This window comes from Passer domesticus, chromosome 18, assembly GCF_036417665.1.
Source record: "Passer domesticus isolate bPasDom1 chromosome 18, bPasDom1.hap1, whole genome shotgun sequence".
NCBI classification, from domain to species: domain Eukaryota; kingdom Metazoa; phylum Chordata; class Aves; order Passeriformes; family Passeridae; genus Passer; species Passer domesticus.
Window position 1 is genome coordinate 5336764 of NC_087491.1, and position 15729 is coordinate 5352492.

Below are 15729 nucleotides of genomic sequence, written 5' to 3' on the forward strand. Positions count from 1 at the left end.
GATTCCCTGGAAATGATTCACTCATCTGTGGGAGCAACATGAAGCTCTTTTGAAAAATGAACACCAGATAAAAGGAAACCTGCTAAGAAAACTGCACTCTAATTTAGAAAAGATGATCTAATTAGTACAGCTAATATCAAGGAAGCATACATCATTACGGTCTTCTAAAGCATATTTAAATAGAATAAAAATGATTAATTAACAATTCAGTAATCATGAGCTACCATCCCTTTTCATGGCCCAATTATGCATCTCAGAAGATGCAAATTGTCCCTACAGATTTAAAAAATTAAGGTAACTAACAATAGTGAATCTAAAAACAAAATGCAGGACATCACTAAGATTACTCATGTGCTGAAAGTTAAGCATGTGCTTAAGTGCTTTCTTGGGTTGTAGCCTTTTTCAGACAATTGCTGGCACTTAGCATGAGATGGATATTGGCATATTGGAAATGTGGAAAGTAGTGAATTTTCCCAAGATTTTGCTGTGAAAGCATCTTTGCCTGAAACCTAGCCCACTCTCACTGGAAAATGGGACTGGTTTGGTTTGAAATATTTGCATACCTTAGCACAAGTTCCCACAGAAACAGGTCCAGTTTTGACTTCATAACACAATGTGAAAGAAAAAAGAGAAACCCAAAACATAATTTGTATTCTGAATTCTATTTCTACGTCTTTTGTTATGATTTTGTGGGTCACTTCAAGCTTACAGATAGCTCAGGTGGAGAAGTGCTCTAAGAATTAACTCAGCCAGGAATTAATGACAGTTTTGCTGAGGGCCATTGATTAAATCACATTGGGTAACAGAACTATCCCTGTCTGTATGTCTCGGGTAGTTACACAGCCAACTAAGAATCAGACAGAACACTTAATTTAGTCTTTCTGGGCTCCACCTGTGATCAGTGGACAGAAATGAATGCTCCTGGAAGCTGGCACAGCCAACCTCACAACCAAATCCCATCCAAACCCTCCAGGCCAGCTGGGCTCACTTCCTCTGTGTCTTACCGGGGACCAGAGGGAAAATCCTGCCAGTGAGCTCTGGCAGGACACTTGGGAAGAGAAATTTTAGTCACTGGGTGAAGAGATATGCAGATTCTTGAGCAATCATAGATGGCTTTGAGACTGTTTTGGCTGAATGAGGATGGGCAGGCCCTGGCACAGGGTGTCCAGAGAAGCTGTGGCTGCCCCTGGATCCCTGGAAGTGTCCAAGGCCAGGTTGGACAGGGCTTGGAGTGGTCTTGGATAATGGAAAGGGTCCCTGCCCATGGCAGAGGGTTTGGAGCGAGATGATCTTTAAACCAGTCTGTGATTGTGTGATTCAAGACTTCCGAATGTGTTTGAACTTTTGAGAAGTGAGATTAATTTTTATCATGTCATCCAGGCACAGCACTGCTCTGTATCCCCTGGTGATGGGGAGATCCAGAGGCTGCTGCTGGACCATTCCTTGAAACACAACAAACTCCTTGAAACTTTGCATGGGGTTGTGGTTTTCTGTAGAGGCAAAAGCATTATGAATTTCCGTTGGAACCCTGTGCAAAGACTAGCCAGAGTCTTTGCACTCCCTAAGCAGGAAGGAAAGGACAAGGGAATTCAGGGACAGGGGCATTGGGCCATGCTCCTACTTATGAATGTGCATAGAGGTAAATACTGTCTCTCTCCCCTGTTCACATCTGCCTGTTTACCTCATTCTGCACCACTGGAATTCAGCATATTTGTGCATCCAGACATTGCAGCCTCTTTATCTCCCTGTGAGCCCCAAGCCAGTTGCCCCTCCTTGGTGCCCTTGCATGTTTTCCATATTAAATAAAACAACACCCCCACATGTTCTGTGGAAGGCTATTTTGAAGGCAGTCACATATCTTTATTCTTGCCTCCTCTGACCTTGATCTTTACTTTCTCTTTTTCTCCCAAAGAAAATATTTGCTTGCACTGTTATCTGTAAGCAAGATCCTTTCCCCAGGTGTGGCGATGTTGAAAGAAAAATTAATTTCTTCTACCTTCTTCCTGTCAGAGAGAGGGAACTTCCTTTTAAGCTGAGAGACAACCTTTAATGGATAGCCCTTGCCTAGTCAGCACTGGGTGCTCCACAGAGGAGAGTAAATAACTAGAACAGTGGAAACATTTTATTAAGAAATGCAAAATAATGCCAGACCTTCTGTTCTCAAGCTGAATTTTAATCTCAAGTCTTGGCTCAAGCTGAGGCTTAAACATTCATTTCTGAGGGACAGGACCTTATTCAGGACCTTATCCTTGGACCTTACAGAAACTAGGCAAAATACACTCAATTCCACTGTGTGTGATCAGCCAGAATTGCTGGTATCTGGGATACAAAATGAGAGTTAGTTCCTAGGAGAAGAGAAGAAACCTAAATAAATCAGTGGGGGGGAAAAGAGGTCAGGCCAGGTGCAGCATAGAAATGCTGAGTCTTCACACCACAGCAACTGATAAAGAAGGAGCCTCATCTGCAAGTCTCAAAGTCTCAGCTCACAATTTAATCCAGTGTGTGGGTTGTGCACACGCTCAGAGGCTGTTCTCTAGAAATACTGTGTGACATGGTCACAAAGGCAATTGAGGTAGTGGCTTTTTGCCCTTACTGGAGATTTTTAAGCTCCCATTTTTGTGTTGGAGTGTAATCATTGCTGTTTTCTTAAGAGCTCAGTGAGCAGGCAGTGCCCAGAGCTCTCTGGATGGTGTCAGTCCCCCCAGGGCAGTCTGGGGTGAGCAGTCCATGTTCCCCATGGCACTCCCAGTATCCCACTTTGTGAGCAGTGAGGAGCTGAGTACACTTACAAGACCTGCGTGCTCTCCTCTGGCAGTCCAAGCCAAGAGACACTGAGGTTGGTTTTGGAAAGTCGTCAGATTAACTGAAAAAGTTTCAGAGTTGGAAATTTTCCCAAGTTTTCTGCCACAAACTTTGTAAGAAGCCTCAAAGTGTGGTGGACAGCACTGGATCAGGTTGTCTTTGTGATGTTAACCAGTAGGGTTTTTTCAAGACAAAGGCATTGACTGAAATAACCTGAGAAAGAATCTCAGCACGAAGCCCTGGTACAAAGTTTGGGTTTGCAGAATTGAGCTTCGCTGAGAAGCCAGTTTGCAGTCCTGTGATATGTTATTCTGAGCCATTCCTTCCAGAACTTTGGTACTGAGCTGCCACATAGAGATCCTGCATTCAGACTTCAAAAAAGAAACATTGAGAGAGAAGCTTGCATTTTCTTGTACAGGGAATAGGTTTTTCTTCTCAATTTTGGCTATTTTGTACTGACATTCTATGGCTAAACCTTTTCTGTTGCTTGATAATAGTTGGAGGGGACTGATCATCATCTGTGTAAACAGCAGTTCTTGTTCAAGTAAGTGCAATATTTTAAAGTATGTTGTTAGGATCAGGACTTCAATTCAGTGCTGAACTTATAAAATCCATGTCATTTCTTGGGCTTTAAGCCTGTTTTAACACCTCAAGGTGGTGGACTAAGATCTCACTCTGGCTTCCTGGAGTGTTTGCAGAACGACAGAGAAATTGCCACCCTCAGGATGGCAGATGGCTAGAGGGCTCCTGTGGCATTCTTTGTGGGTCCTCAGGGTTTCATTGCTCATGGGTCCTTAGCAGTTCACAAGCTTTAGCCCTCTACATCATCCAACACAATAATTTGTTTCCAAATTTGCCTTATTGATTCATATACTGTTTGTTACTGGTCCCCAGTTGGAAGGGGCATATGTCAGTGACTCGTCAGAAATCCCAGATGAGGAAAAATTGAGACAAATGGAAAGTGACTCTTTAGTCTGAAGGGTCCTACAAATATGAACAAGCAGAGAGGCTGGAGAATCAGCAGTAGCTGTCCATAATGAGCAAGACAAAAGATTTTCTTTTTCCATTGACAAATCTATTTTGAGCTTTCTTAAGAAGTAAATACCTTTCTATCCCACCAGGTTTCTCTTACCCCTGTAATTTCCTTACAGTCACTTATTGGTGTGCCTTTCAGCCCCTGAAATGAAGAAGAAGAGTGCATTTACCTGACCCTGGCCCAGCTGAATGGGACTGGGAGATTATGACTATCACACTGATGATATCCAAACCTAAGTCCCTGCAGAATGTAACACCAAAACTTCACAGTGGCATCTGTCCTTATTATGGCATTCCTTCCTTCACCTCAAAGATCTATTTCTCTTTTTTTTCCTGAAGGTCTACCAGCCAGAGGAATGTATGATCTAAAGCAACTAAAATGAATTGCCAAATCTATCTGTCATGAAGATAATTAACGCCATATTTCCACCCAAACAAGATACAGATCACTGGGTGGTTTTTTCCCTTACACCAAAAGCTGAAGCCCATATTATCACCCATCTTCTGCTCATCCCACCTCCACAGTTATTATGCCAAACCTCTCTCAATATGCCAGGAAATACTGGGGATTATCTAAGATAGGACTAAAATATTAAGAAAACACTTTGAATGCCCAGATTTATCTGCAAGGTTGTCCATGAGATACTGGTGTGCTACACATCTGGATTCTCAGCTGGCTTTAGAATTGTAGATGGCATTCCAGCTGTCCTTGTGCATCAACACTTACCCAGCTACCCTGGAAAGGCCTTGCCTTGATATGTGCAAGAGCCTCCTATGCTTTTTCATCCCCCTGATGGTTCATAGTTGTCTTACAATTGAATAAATCATAGAATCCACAGAAACATGGGAGGGTTTGTATTGAAAGGGACCTTGAAGATCACCTCATTCCAACCCCTGCCATGTTCAGAATACCTTTCACTAGACCAGGTTGCTCAGACCTCCGTCCAGCCTGGCTTTCCAATTAACTGCTCTTTTCCCCTGTCACTTACAATAAAAATTTTCCAGTTTATGCAGACTTTCCTGGTCCTAACATGTGTAATATTATCTTATACCAACATATGGACCATTTCAAGATATCCAAACCCGTAAGTTATTCATTTCTGCATTATACCTCCATCCTTCTCTGCATTGAGCCTATTTACCAATTGTGTATGTCTCTGAATACTGGAACTTTTGGGTTCATGATTTTTTTTAACTGAATGAAAAAATTCAATTTTCATTCAAACTTATCTTTATATCCAGCCTATTGCTGCTACTAGATGTAAATGAAAACAATGTGTCTGTTGTTGAGTCACTGACTATTTAATGCCCATTCTCACATCACACACTACCAGGGAACTGCTGTTATTGAAAGCATTTTTCACTAGTTCCAACTAGGAGGTTTCTTTCTCAAAATTGCACAATTCTCCATATTATTTTTCTTTAGTAATAGGTTAGAGATCCCTGGCTATATCCATATGACATTTTACAGCTCCTCTCCAGTAGAAACACTTTTACCAAGCTTCGGCATGAACAGATTTACTCTTATTCACACTTTCTTGCTAATTTCTAAGAGCTTCCCTATCATCAGCTTTCCATGGACAAAGCTATTTTGAGCTTTCCCAAGAAGCAAACACCTTTCTGTCCCACCAGGTTTCTCCTACCCCTGTAATTTCCAGGGTCAGGTTGAAGAACTTGCCTAGTTCTTCATCGAAACTCCTTTTGTTAAGAAGTAAATGTTTCATTATTCCCAGCAGGAATAGTGGCCGTGCTGTCACTGCACAAAAACCTTGTCAGTAAAGAGTTTTGGGTGTGTTGGAGCTGCCTGTGGTCAGTGTTGGCAAAGTTATGATGGTTGATATGCAGCTGGTGTAGGACACTGTATCAGTCCTGGTGCTCAGCAAGGGGCTGGCATTGTCCCTGTGCTGCCCTGAGGCCATACCTGGCCTTGGCTGTGTCATCAGCTCCTTCCTCATGCAGCCAGTATAGATTGCTGTTCCTGCTTAATGAATGTGGAAATCCCCCATGATGCAAGAGCAGAACAATACGGGACAACTGCCTGTCCCACACCTTCCCTCCCAGCATCAGAAAACTGCTCATGGGTTCACCTGTCCCTAGCAGAGGTGACGTGCTGTGGGAAGGAGACTCCTCCACGCAGTAGCAACTGCACTGCCAACACCCCTTGGGGAAATTCTTTCCTTTCCCAGCAGTGGGGCCTCACCTGTGGCTTGCACGGGTCTGGACAGGGAGGCACAGGGGTGACTGATGCTGCTCCCTGTGCCAGGTAGGGGAACACAGCCCTGCTCTGCACTGAGGGCTCAGTGAGCCACAAAGAGGAAAAAGATGAAAACTGCTTCTATTCCACCTCCTGTTCCTGCCTCTCTCCTTCACGTGCCGTGCTGTTAAATCCCGTGGTAGTGGTTGTTATTATTTATAACTGCCAGTGGTGTGCTGGGTGTTTCACAGAGGAAATACACAGAGTGTCTCCATCCAAAGAGCTCCCAGTGAAGTGTTGGGGGCCAGTGGTGCTGCTGCTCTCAGGGGTGATGCATCTCCACTTGGCTGATGTGATTTGACAGCTGGAAGCCACATTCTGATGGCTTTCCTTCTTCCCTGCTTTCTTCATTAAAGGTGCCAGGTTATCTCTGCAAAAGAAGAAAACGTACTTCCTGACCTCACACACAGAGCAGATAAAGCAATTTTTTCCCTTACCACCCTCTGCCAAATTGCCTTAACCCTGCCCTGCAGAGGAGAAAGAACAATTTGACACTCTTTGCCCATTCAGGAGGCAGCTTTTCCGCTAAGCCTGTGCAGAGAGGCCGTTTGGTGCCAGCTGTAGTGATAGATTTGTGGTTCCTTGCTGTTGCGGTTTCTTATGTAACGCTGTAACTAAAGCTGGCACTTGACAGAATCCGTAGCTCCTGTTCTGGCTCGGCTGCACATGATGCAAGAATAAAGGTAGTAAGGGCGGGTTGATATCTTTATGGTTTTGTGATCCCAAGACAAGGCATCCCAGAGGAATTTTTTCAGGCTGGGTCTATTTCTGAAGGATGGGATTGCTCTAAATGCCCCACAGCCACCACTCCTAAATAAATTATTTCAGGAGAGAGGGACTGCCCCATCTGGGGAGTGACACTTGGCTTTGGGATCAACTCTGTTCCAGCTAGGGACTCCCCAAGGACTGCTGCTACATTGGATTCCCATCTCCAAAGTACCTCTTGGGCTGTACTTAGAGGCTGTAGAGAGATCAGCCTGTAGACTACAACTTAGCCATGTGCAAGTGTCCCTAAAAAACTGAACATTAACAGCTGTCCTATTATTATCCAAATAGATACTATTAGAAATTGATATATTTAATCACTCCCAGCCAGGGTGGAATTTGAACTCATGACCTAGAAGTAGTAGCAGAGTTTTCAGCTGCAGGAAAAAAAAAAAATAGAAGGTCAAACAGGACTTTTCCTGCTGGGTAAAATAATTTATTGCAGGTGAAACAGTCTCAGATATGTGGTAAATTAGGCTGTGCATTATCTCATGGATAATAACTTCTCTCTGATGTTTGGCTTCTTGTGTGCATCTTTATTTTGGGCTCTAAATAAGATAAGAAGCACCAGAAATCTCCCAGGAATAACAAATGCATTTTCTTTGCTTGATTGAGGAAATAAATATTGGACAGACATGTGTTATGCAACAATTTAAAAATAACTCTCTTGTAAAACTTGGAGTGAGCCTCAAATACCGCAGAAGTAGCAGAAATGTGTTACCTACCTTTATATCAGTCAGCCAATACAGCTTTTCTCAGCTACTTTTGCTGAACTATTGGCCTGATCGTTTCCTGGGCATTTTATTTTAATATATTTTCCTAGGAAAGGCATTCCAAGTCTCTGTTAAATTTGAATCTACACTCAAGCAGGCAAGGATTTGGAAAGAATGCTGCAGTTAGACTGAAATATCTGTGCTGTCCTTTGTATCTTGGGAGCTGGTGCCACACAAGACAAGACTGTGTCTAGGCTATGTTGGACAGGGAAATCTGGTCCTGCAGAAGGGTTGAAATCAGATGAGTTTTAAGGTCCCTTCAAATCCAAATTCTGGAATTCCATTATTTTAGATCTACCACTGCCTGGTGTACAGCTTGCTGATCCTGCTGCAGGCCCAAGGCACCCATCTTGTGATTGTTTCACCCAAACTTCTCTCAGTCTTTTTGGTCAGGATCTCCTTAAACGAATGGTGGCATTGGGCATCTCTGTGCTGATATCCCAATTCCAGCATATTCCTGGCGCTTCTGCAATAGGAAGAGCAAGGTGGAAAGAAAGCTCCTTCTTCTTTTCAAATTGTACCTCAGAGACGGCGCCTGGAATTTGATACCCCAAATTATCAGTCCCTGAAAGCTCAGTGCAGTAAACCAGACCATTTATTCACAGTGGTACAGCATTTTTTTAAACTGTAAGACCAGTTGCAGATGTAATGACAATAGAGGAAATTAGCTCATGATGGGATTTTAGGAAGAGGCTAGTGGAAGTATGTTCAGTAATGTTCAGTTATTAAACCATTAGAGATCCCACTGGAGACCAGCCAGTAGGATTTCTCATAATCTGCAGTGGCTTACGGCAAAACACAGAACCCCTGAGGAGGGAAATGACAAAATGTTCCTCTGGAAGAGTTGCCTCATCTCCTCACCCATGTCTGTGCTCTACTCTGCTCTTGGTGTGACAGCTCATCCCTGTCTATTATCCCTCCCTCCTCCCAAAGAGGAGGATGGCCACAGCCCTCCTGCCTGGAACCCCCAAAATAGGTCTTGGTGAGGTGGGATGGTGGATGTGAAACCAGAGAACACTGCAAACATCTGTGTTCACTTGGGGGCCCAATCTAAGCTCTACTGAAAATGCACAAAATAACTTCCATTGGCTCCAGGAGCCTCCGGATCAGACACTGTGAGTGTTGCTCCCATGGCTCTGTTCACCATTTTGGTGGGATTACAGGGAAACAGGGGGGTATTGAGTACTGAAAATCAGGCCTGTTGAAAAGAAATCCAAGAAGTCAGGTCTGGATTCAGAGAAGGTGAAGAATATTATTCTGCCAAGCTGACCACCCTAAACTGGGAAGAGATTTCTGCCCAAACCCAATGGACTGACACAGGGCTGAGGGCAGCAGCTGAAGTGCTCCCAGTCCCAATGGTGATCCAAAAGTTGAGGCATGATGCAAAAGTTGGCTCCTTTTTAGTGATAAAAAAGTTGCCTCCCAGGGTGTGGTGGGCAGGGTGTGCATCAGGCACTTCTCCTGCACTGAGTGGAACCAGGCTGGCGCTGTTAGACAGACACCGCGTCACAGCCGGGACGTGGTTCAGGGTGTCAGGAACCAGGCAGTGCTCACAGAGAGGCATGATGCAACAGGCAGAGCTTCATCAGTGACAGTGATGGCCTTGACAGCTGTTGTCCTGTCCCAGCCTGCCTGCTGGCTGTGTTACTGTTTTCTCTCTGCTGCACTGGGACACCGAGCACTGTGCTCAGGTGGAGGATATTGGCATCATTCCCTCAAAATCAATGGAGAGCTGCTGGCTTCTGCCAGATGGAGTTAGGGTTTTCCGCATTTCATGTCCCCAGTCTTTTCTTCCTCAGCTAAACCACACCAGCCTCCCCTCCTGCAGTGGCCACATCTGAGCCTCATGCTGAGAAGGGCTCCCATCTCGCTCAGGGTCTGAGTGAAGAAGTGAAGAAGAAAACACAACAGATTTTTTTTCCTTCCTCCATTCCCTGCTTCTAATAGCAACCAGGTGCTCTGACACTTAACCTGTGTGCTGCCATGAAATTGCCTGTCTAGTGCAAACACCCATGTGAGGCCCAGGGCCTTGAGGATTTACTTTATCCCAGGATTTGTAACCTAATCTCAGTGAGATTGTCCGTTTATATCAGCTGCCTTAAAAATTCATATTGTTGTTGTTGTTAAACATGAGAGGAGAAAATTATCTCTTGACATTGTTTCTTTTTTGGTTTTTTGTTTTTTGGTTTTTGTTTTTTTTTTTTTTTTTGTTTTTTTTGTTTTTTTTTAAATAACTATCTTTAAGGCCTTGGCTGTAAACTTTGTTTTTTTATTCAATATGCTACTGTGTTTTAAACTGGAAGCAGGGCAAATGCTTGCTTATATAAAAGTCTGCGGGAGTTAATCAGTTGTATACATATCTATAGATTTGCTACTTAGAAAACTTAACAGTCCTTGCATGAAAGACAAAGGAGAACAATATGTGTAAAAGAAAAAAAAAAGAAAAAAAAAAAAAGTGTTCAAAATCAAGTGTGTTTAAGGTCTTAAACAGGACCTGAGTTTCAGAGTAGACATGTAATCCTGCCCTTGGGCATCTTGTGCAGTCATGGAGCTGCTCTGAGCAGCAAATGCACCTCAGAGGGACAGATGAACAGCTGAATTGCAGTGGTTTAAACCTGCAGTGTTTTACTGAGCTACTTGAGATTTACACCAACGGAGGCGAGAGCAGAGCTGCAAACTCATTGCCTGGTTTGGATTTGTGGTGATTATGAGAGTTGGTGGTGGCTTTGGTTCCTAGAAATATTCCAAGGATCAAAGGATATTTTCCTTTTCTAATACATTCGATCCTTTAACCTCTGACTTTAGTCCCAAGCCCATGGGTTATTGCATAAGTGGGTAAGGTGGCTGGTTTAGGTGTTAGTTAAACTTTCTGACACAGCCAGAAGCAAAAGTTGAGTCTGGGCTTCAGAAAGCACAGAGTCCTGCTGGTACAGAATGTACCCACCAAGTGCTCAGCTGAGATTATCTATTCAGGCTGTTGGCTGCTCCGTGGTTCTTCCTTGGAAACACACAGTTCAGGTTTGAGTTTGGGAGCAGAAATCCACCATACAGTGCCCAGTGACCCATCCAGCTCTTGAGTTTTCATCTACTATGTTTTGTAAACAAATCCTGTGCTTGCAAACAAATCATAAAAAAGCTGGAAGGCACAGAGCAAACATGTGGTCCCTGTTGGCACCCCTCTCCTCATAGAGACAGAGAGAAAAGCTTCTCCAAGGTTGTTTCCTTGGCATTTGTGTCTTCTGAGTCAGCTCAGTATCTGAGAGAGAGGCAAGAGAGTTGTTTTGAGGCCTTTGCATCTGCCATGTTGTTGGGCTTATCCAAACAGGGAGAGCTTGGACCACAGCTGAAATAACAGCCCAGTGCAAGAGCTTGGGATTTTTGACGTCCTTCTTGTGTTTACAGCATCCCACCCCTCCCCTCTCCTGACTGCAGAGCCAGGCAGGAATTCTCTTCATTATCTTCTGCCGTGCTTCTCATGCCATTTTTATTAAAAAAAGGCAGAGCAAGGGGGAGCATGTGTGAGAGAGAAGAAGAAGAAAACAGTTGTATTTGTGCAGTCAATGGCAATGAGGGGAAAAGAATGGAAGTTGGGGAGCAGATCTGTTTGGACTGTCCTGAAGTGACCTTGTCCCCCTGGCTTACTCTTTATCAGCTACTTCTGGAGTACTTGAGGATAGTGAAACCTGTAAACACCATGGTGTTAGTGAGTATTTGGGGTAATTCAGGACCTCTGGAACTGGCACTTTCAGAGGCTGTAAGCAGCACGTGGGGGCAGACTGGACAGCTCCAGGCTGTGTCTGACAGGGCAAGGGATAGTGTAGACCTTCAGCTCTTCTGTTTGTGGTTGTAATCCTGTCCACCCTGGCAGCTGATCTAAAGCATTGCAACGAGGGAAGATGTGGCGTTGATGCTGTTTGCTGCCAGCAGATTTCCTGTTTTGCTCAGCAAGACTTCCTTGCTAGAGAAGAGCAAAGGTGACAGTGTTAGAGGGAAGCAGGGCTGTCACCAGCAGACCAGGACTCTTTCAGGGCTGCAGAGAGATTACAAGGAAATGTCATCTTTTGTCTCAAGTGTTTGGTGGCTGTTTAAGTTCAAAGACAAATGGGTCCTTCATGAGGACACTTCAGGTGTAGAATTTGCCTGTTTCACACAACACTGGCTGTGACAGCTGTAATTTAATTGGAGATGCTTAAGCCTGTGTCATCTTGTCCTTAAATGAGAGGAACACTGTCTGCTTTCACTGCTGTCTGACCATTTGTCTTTTCATAGGGCAGAAGCTGGGCTCAGCCTTAAGGATATTTTCAATTATGTTGGAAACAAGTCTTTGCTGTATAAGAAACCATCCTGCTGTTATTTGTAGTAGGAAAAACATATATGCCATGGTAAGAGGAAAAGAGGCATAGGATGTTTACTCTCCCTCAGTTCTTTCACTGCATCTTAAGTGTGTCCTCAGGTCCTGAAACCCTACAGCATGCACAGGGAACATGTGGTTGGGGCAGCGTCAGCCTTTGCAGGTCTGCTGGAACCCAAGGACATGAGTGTTCTGTAAATTCAATGATCCTTTAAACCCACCTTGGTCTGAGTAAAAAACAACTTCCCACAGGTATAACTATTCCCACTAAGTTTTCCAGGAACACCCAAACTGAGAGCAGAGGTCCCTTGCCTGGGGGAGAGAGAGAGCAAGATTAACTCCACCGCCCAGCCTCTCCAGTAAAAACAGGAAAAGAATTAGAGGGTTCTATATTCCTGACCCTGGATCTGCCACTTGCCACAGCAGACAGGAAAGTTGCCCTTGTGGTATTTCACACGGCACGTCCTAATTCCCCCTCTAAGCAGAGGGCTTGAGTCATTGCTTTTTAATAAGGCTGCCTCCCCACAGGCGGAAGCTGCAGCGATCAATGCAGCTTACTCAGTTCTGGAAAAGGTCATTAAAAGACCGTAGATATACATTTGAAGAGTGTTTGTTCACATCCTTGATGTTAAAGATGTTCTTTTCTCTCACTTCCTTAAGTTGCCTCTCACAGAGCCACCGTATGCTGGGTCCTGCCTGGCAGCAGAGTCTAAAGGGCCCCTTGTTGTTGTCACTGTGCCACCAGCTCCCAGGCAAAGTGGCAGAGGAATTAAATGGTCAAAAATCACACTTTTGTCACCACTTGGAGCACAGCTTGTCTTGCTGACATCTCCAGATACAGTCTGAACTATCAACCTTGCTATCCTATATCTATAGAGAGGGAATAAACCCTTCCCCTTGCATTCCTTCCTCCCTCCTTCACTATGGGGCTGGATTACTGCCTGGGGTATTGCACATATCATCCCTTTAACAGCTATATTTCTCCAAAATGTGGGCACTGTGAAGGAATGCTGAAACTCTTGCAGCCAATATGACACATTTAACAGTTCAGGAGTATATAAGTATCTCACGTTCCAGTTGTTGAATCGTGAAATGCCACATGCATCTCAGTCAGCTTCTTGTCACTCGTTGTGTCAGGCCAAGGTTAGTTGAAACCATGATGGCTTCAGTTTTGAGTTTCTGAGGTGTTTTTTTGATGTTCCAGTCCAACCACATCTCCAGCTCTGTGTGTGGTGCTGAAGAGTCCCTCTGGAGCAAACATCCCATTTCCCAGCTCCTCTGGGCACAGCTGGTTCATTGGTGCTGCCCTGGATGGCACACCCTGGGGCTCCCCTGCTGTTCCCCAGTGCAGGGAAGACTGTGAAGCTTCAGGTTGCTCAGAAGGGGATTTGGGATGTGGATGGGGAGGACTGGCCTCTCTGGGGACCTGCCATTACTCTACAGGGACCACATATCCCCAGGCATTTCTCTTTCCTTTCTTTGTATTTTAACCTAAGACAAGGATATTGGGGTATCATAAGCATAAATAACTTAATAACTCTTATTTTCTGCCCAAACTGCAGAGCAGTAAGGGGAACCAGACTGTGCAAATAATATGTAAGGAGGCAGAGATTTTGTTCACCTTCTTTTTGGAGAATAAATGGGTTAAGTTTTTTCGGGTTTTGGGGTGGGGTTTTTTTTTGTTTTTGTTTAGAGGGTTTTTTTGTTACTAAATTTGGAGGGTCATTTGCCTATCACAACACAAAGTTCCACGAGCATTCCATCTTTGAGCAGGTTGCAGTTGGATATCTCCCCTCCCTGATGTGCAGCAGGTGACACGGTTAGAGCACAGCCAGCAGCCAATGTACTCCAAACAAAGTTCTCCATTCTTAATCCATAAATAGGTCAGAGTTCTCCCCACCTAATAATTTTAATTTCCAATTTTCTGTCTTATTCATCCATGTACACATCCATCTCCAGCCACCTCATAATTCATAACCACCATATTCTCCTTGTGCTTGATTTGATTCTAGGTTTTCCTCCACTGTATTCTGAAAACTTCCAAACAAGTGTGAGCTTTTCCTGTTGTCCCTTTGCTTACATGTGCACACAAATACTTCCCTCCAGTAAAGGCCATGTGCAAGGGGCGCTCACTGCTCTTAGCCTGCCTCATCACCTGGAGGTATTGGTGGAAATCACACCAAAAATCAGAATCCGCAAACTCCTATTTCACACTCAGGACTGCAATCTCAGTGCATCAGAAAGCAGGATGGCCTTATTCCTTATTTATTTTGCAGCTGCCCCAACTGTTCATTTGTTACCATTTTCAAAAATTGATTTTTTTTTTTTTGTGGTTAACAAATCCCCAGTGACAAAATCCACATTTCTGCAAGTGTACTTGCTAATCTTAAATATTTTACAAATGGTATTAAGATGGTTTTGAGACAGAACTTGAGAAATAATCAAAGCTTGGCTCTGTTTTGATTTCATCAGTATATATGAAAACCTCCCATCTCAGTAAGTGGATTTATCTGGGAGTGAAATCTAAAGGAAAACCCTCATTATTTTACTACAGTGTGTGTTTGGCCACTTTAGTTGCTTCCTATAATTTCTTTTTTCCCCCAGAAAAACAGTTGCTTTAAACAAGCCCCAAGGGGCAGAAGTTTGAAACTTTTCACTTTGATTGAATAAACAGTCTTACCAATATCTGGGTAGACATCTCCCCAGCCTGTAGGTGAATTAAGATACTGTTTGTGCTACATGAACTCTCAAATTTAGCTAATAGGAGCCATGGACTGTTGCTGACAGGAATCAGGTGCAGAAGGAATGAGAAAGCCAGTTCTGTTTTCCTTCCACTGAGTTGCACTCCCATTCCATTGCCATGTGCAGTAACAAAGAGTCAGATCCCAGTGCTCTTGGCCTGCAATTCATTCAATGCCAGTTTTTTTTTTGCAGGCACAGTACCCATGAGAAACAGCTTTGTTGTAAAATATAATGTGGGATATTGGAGTTTAAGTCATGATTGTTAATTTAATGAATGTTGTAAGGAGATACTTATTTCATGAACCTGAAGATTTCAGTAACTCATTGATATCCACTTCAATGGCTTTGCTGCTCTGCGTAGTAGATTTATCTCCTCGTAGTACACACTTCATTAGTAGATGCTTTTTGACCAAGTTCCTGTGACAAAAAGCCATGTATATTGCTGTCAGTAATTGGGGCAATGTGAGCACAGTGAGCACAGGACTGGCGGGCTTAGGAAGAGCTGGGTTGCCTTTCCTGCTCTGCAATTAACCTGATTGATGACTTTGAGCAAATCATTTTGCTTTGGCCACTCCATGTCTTTACAAATCGGCACAATGAGGACAACAAATGAGTTTCTTTGAGGAAGGTTTTGAGTCTTGATAGTGTAAAAGAGCGAAACATTTTTATTAGGATTATATTATTCCCATATTACATATGAAAAATATTCTTTCTCATTTACAGATGGACAGGTTTTAGGTAATTATGGCTTTGCATAAATATGTAACAGTTTGCTAATTCTTTCTGTAAATATTTCAATGCTAATACCCTGATCCTGTGCTGTGGTGTGGATCCTATTTTTTGCTCTGGAAGAAACCAACTTTTTAATTCTTCTGTTTTAATGTCCATATGTGATGTGGATAACTTATTCGTCCATCACTGAAACATCCTCAGCTTACACTAATCATCACATTCCCACTGGCTCCAGGTGCAGCTGGATTGAGCTCAGGGCTGCTCAGGAAATAATG

General features: G+C 43.6%; 1 protein-coding gene across 3 annotated transcripts in view; it reads left to right on the top strand.

Annotated features, from left to right (window-relative positions):
* PAPPA (pappalysin 1) overlaps positions 1-15729 on the top strand; it is a 179858-nt gene that overhangs the window by 73726 nt on the left and 90403 nt on the right. The gene's annotated exons all lie outside the window — the stretch shown is intronic.